Source organism: Delphinapterus leucas, chromosome 21 (genome assembly GCF_059928025.1).
Source record: "Delphinapterus leucas isolate spDelLeu-1000000601 "Yukka" chromosome 21, BTC_Dleu_Yukka2, whole genome shotgun sequence".
Classification (NCBI taxonomy): Eukaryota; Metazoa; Chordata; class Mammalia; order Artiodactyla; family Monodontidae; genus Delphinapterus; species Delphinapterus leucas.
In genome coordinates this window covers 28,622,765-28,627,684 of record NC_143149.1, presented here as the reverse complement: position 1 = coordinate 28,627,684, position 4,920 = coordinate 28,622,765, and the positions used below count along the sequence as shown (strand labels likewise).

General features: G+C 39.6%; 1 pseudogene; it reads right to left on the bottom strand.

The window, feature by feature from the left end:
- Positions 1-759: 759 nt before the first annotated feature.
- Positions 760-2,658, bottom strand: LOC111173615 (MICOS complex subunit MIC27 pseudogene; annotated as a pseudogene).
- Between the last annotated feature and the right edge of the window lie 2,262 nt (positions 2,659-4,920).

The following is a 4,920-nucleotide window of genomic DNA, read 5'->3' as shown; positions in this document are numbered from 1 at the left end:
CTTCTGTTACTTTTGCATAATCAGAAGAGTCCAGAGAGGCTGAGTGACCAGCATCCCCTCAATACTTTCTTTTCTAAATGGCATTTTCCTCTTGCTTAACATATGTATATATAACCCCTTATACTTGTCTTCATAATGCTGTCATTTTTTTGTCATCCGAAGTGGCCTGAGTCATATTTTGTGACTACCCAAGCAGCTCTGAGCATACAAGTATTCCCTTTGCCTCTCCAAATTTGACCATATAGCAGTGTCACCTGAGGAGCATTTTCTTTTCTTTTCTTTTCTTTTTGTCATAAAATATGGATATTTTATTCCAGCTCTGGGAAATGAAAAACAAAGAGGAGGAGGGAACACATCCTTCCACACACTATTCTAATTTAGCTGACATTAAATCAGAAAAGCTAAAGCAAATATATATGTGCAAATGTATACATATTTATAGATACACATACATATTCTTTCAGATTTTAGTCTCATCTGTGTTCATATATTTATTTTTATTTTTTTTATAAATACCCTTAAAAGTCACCAAATGCATCCTAATGCTTCTACCTCTGTGTCTTCATCTATCATTTAATATTGTTTGGATTGTATTCAATTTGTGCTTTAATCACTTACATGATTTGTCTAACTGTACATTCAAAGATATAAGGGGACTTGGTTTAAATTATACTCTATGCATCACAGTTACCCATTACGTGATTTTTTTCATCATTATTCGCAACTTCACACATCTTGTAGTTCTCTATGCAGGCTACTTCAGCTTCTAGTGCCGTACATATCTACGTCTCTGGATGGAACTGCCCCTGATCCATGAGCTTGGGGTCAGGCATAAACTGTGTAGCACCTGAGGTGCATTCTGGTTTGGTCTTTGTTTCAGAGCTGAGTTCTGTTGGCAAGGCACAAAGGTTGTGAGTTGTTTTTGCAGGTATTTCTATTTCATCAGAGCTTCCTAGCTTAGTTTTTTCTTTTGGTTCAGGAAATGACTCCTTTTTGTTGTTTTTTGTCCACAATGATTGAACTGCTTCATAAATTTGCTGGCTCATAGCACATGCCTTTTTCCCAGTTACCTTTGCAATCATTACTGATTGAACAGGGTAGAGGACAGTTGCTCCTAAAGTGGCCAGTCCCAGTGGATAAGTAATTCTCTTAAACCTAGAACCTTTTCTCGCTGAAATGAAGGCTGCCAACCCTGAAACAGTAATCACTCCAATTTTCGGAAGAAAGTCTCGAGGTGGATTCTTCAAATAGACATATGCATCTTTTCCAAATTGTACTGTATCCATTATCCCATTTTTCACAAAGACGTAAACACCCTTGCACCAGCCAATATAATGACCAGCTGTAGTGCGAATGGACGCAAAGCCCATTTGTAAATCACCGGGCTGTTCTTCAACATATTTAGACTGGAGAGGTGGCACAGTATATATGGGGAGCTGCTTTGGTTTCACCAGCTGCTCCTTGGACTCCTCTTCTTTGGCCACACGCACACTTACAGATGCACATATCAGACCTGCTGGCATGGTTGTCTCCTTTCCCATCCTAACAGCCGCCATAGCTTTGGCCCTCTCCGGCCAGGTATTCGCACGGAGAGTGTCTTGAGGAGCATTTAAAAAATGCATTATTTTGGGTACCATTTTAAGCCTAATAAGAAGGATTTGGGGAGGGGGGTTGATTGAGTTCAGAGCCCATGAGTCTGAAATTTTCAAACTCTTCACATATTATGCTTGGGTAGCTGGTCTCAGGACCGGCCATTCAGAGCTGCTCTCAGAAAGCACGATGGTCCGCTGTGGTCAGTCCAGTTTCCTCTGTTCTTTCACTCTTTCCCTTCCCCCATATGTATCCTGCCTCCTCTCTCCCTTCTGCTTTTTTCTCTCTTTCCCTTTTCATCCATCAGATATGAAATTCCCAATATGTGCCTGGTACGTGGCCTCATACCCTTGCTGCTCTGCCCTGTTGTGTTAGAATCACCCCACTTTTCAGTCTTCCTTTGCCTCAACCCAGTCCCAAACACCCCAAGTTCTGAGAAAGCAGCCTCACCTTCAGAAGCATCTGTCACATAAGTCATCATCCCCCATCTCATATCCAGATATTCCAGGAGCATTTGAGCCATCTTTCCATAGTGGCTATGATATTGCTTTGGAAATAATAAGACGTGAGTCCTGTGTCTCATTTGATGGTGACCATTATCATTTGCACTGGATCTGCTCTTCAGTTCTATCTTCTTTAAAATCATTTATAGCTGAAAATGTCTTACTGGCCCAATGAGGCTGACTGCACCATTTATAATAATTTCTAGGTAAGAGACAATGAGGAAGATCCATCTCATAGGAAACCAGCTTAGCACCTCCCTGGACAGTCCCAGGCCCAGGAGGAGGATACTCTGCTCAATTTCTCTCTCACTTTCTTTTTTTTAATTTTAATGCAATGAAAGCCAGACCATTTAGGAATTATTCTAATCCCAGTTTCAAGTCCCATCCTTTTCTCCAGTCATGCACGTATTTAGATTTTTATTCCTTCATTAACACGGGGAAAATGCAGACCATTATGACAGTTAGCAGACATAATTTTAGACAAATACAACTTATTATCAAATCAGCCTGCAATAAGTATTTGATGAACAGGGCTCTCCAATATAACTTCCAACACTAATTTAATGAGAAGTATCAAATGAATTTTTTTTATTCTGATATCTCCCATGAGACAAATGATACTTTGCAGGCCTATTTTTAACAAATGAATTATTGACTTAAACTGGCACAATTAATCACAATATAATGGGATCAGGGGATATTAGGGGCTCATTTATCACAGTTGATGATGAGTACTGACTCTTCTGAGAAATGAAACTCTTTCATCACTCCTAGATTAACAGTTACATGCTTTCAAATTTCAATCATAAGGAACCAGCAGCATAGAATGAAAAGGAGCCAGACCGGAGGAGAAAATGGAAAAGGAGAATACAGAGTTTGTTGTTTGCAGTCAGAAATCCTCCTTCTGCCAGGACTCTTCAGTGAAGATAGGAAAATGATTCATTGGAAAGGCGGTGCTAGTGATGGGCAGAGAATCAGGACGGCAATTAACATTCTTGTGATCTGGGCTTAACTCTCCTATTAAAAATCTGTGTGACTCCTGACAAACTGCTTGACTTCTCTGAACTTCCTCTTCTTCATCTGCAAGATAAATACAGTACAGTCTCTCCAAGGAACGTTCTCATGAAGATCAAACAAAATAACCCGTGTCCTCATGTTTTGGACAGTTAGAAAGCAGAGTTCCTTTCATGGGATGCTTATCATCCCTTTAGGAATTGTTTGTTTTCCATCTCCAGGGCTCATACCTACTAGATATTTTTGACTAATTGAAAAATACATGCAGTAAAATGTGAAAGCCATATAAGGAACTCAGAAGGAGTAGGTTAGTCTGCTAACTCAACAGGCATGACAACTTGTCTCTCAAGCCCTGCTGTTATCAAAAGGTGAGTCAGACGTGACTGTTGTTTTCTAGGAGTTCACAAACATATTAGGCAGACAGACAAGGAGTCACATCATTTGGACTTATGAAAAAGTAAAAAGGCAAGACTATGAAGGATTTTTTTATATATATAAAGGCATACATATAGTTAGAAAAAAAATAGTACAGAAAGGTTAAGCAACTGGTCCCTTCCCTATACGGTGACTGTACTTCCCAGTTTGTCCAATTCATTCCAGGTTTATGCTCATTTCCCCAGCATAATTGTTAATGGCATCTACTTTTACTCTCAAAAGTGTCTTGATTTGACGATTTCAGTCAAACTAATCTTAACCATTTCTTTCTTCTATTTTGTTATTGCCAATGTCTAAATAATATGATTATATCCTTATCTTCTTTATTTATCACTGTTATATAGAGTCCACTGACTTCCTACCTTTCTAGAGGTTGGTGTAGCTCACACCCTTCCTGATTTCCCACCCTTTCTCCCAATATAGTTAAGTAAGAATCCTAAGTTTCTTCTTCTGTCCAGTCTGCAACTTTAAACATCCAAAAGATATTCTGTAAAGAATAGTTCTCTGGGGCTTCCCTGGTGGCGCAGTGGTTGAGAGTCCACCTGCTAATGCAGGGGACACGGGTTCGTGCCCCGGTCCAGGAGGATCCCACACGCTGCAGGGCAGCTGGGCCCGTGAGCCATGGCCACTGAGCCTGCGCGTCTGGAGCCTGTGCTCTGCAGCAGGAGAGGCCACAGCAGTGAGAGGCCCACGTACCGCAAAAAAAAAAAAAAAAAAAAAAAGAATAGTTTTCTGGGCTTCCCATTTTTGCAATGGTATTAATATCCCATCGTTCCCTTCATTTCTACATCCTCTTCTACCTCTTAACTGGCATTTGGTGTGCTTTTATTTTTATATCATCAAGGTTGATTTTTCAACCTGCTACTTTACTTCTTCTTATCTGTGAATTTGCTACTCTTTTTCCTTGATTACCTTTCCCCAATACGTCTTTCTGGGAAACTCCTTCTCACTTTTCCAAGATGCAGCTAAAATACCCATTGCTCGGTGATGTTTTCATTCAGCATTTCAGCCAAGCCAATTATTTCAGCTTTGTGCTTCCACAGATTATAATAGATTCCACTCTACTACAATCACTGCTTTACATTGCAATGCCTCCTACTGAGTCTGAGCTCTTTGGAGAACATTTCAGTGTTCCCCAAGACAAGCAGTGTTCTTGGAAGACAGTGACCATTAAATAAAACTTTTTTGTTTTTTTAAAAAAAAAACGTGTTTGTCTATATCAGTAAATATCAGTTCTGATTCAAAATGGTGTTTGGCTTAAGCTTCTTTTGTAGCCTCTTACTTAGATACTTCTTACTGAAATACCAATTAATGTATACAATAAGATTTTTAAAAACCTCATGCCACCACCAAAATTTGACACTGACAGATAACCAGT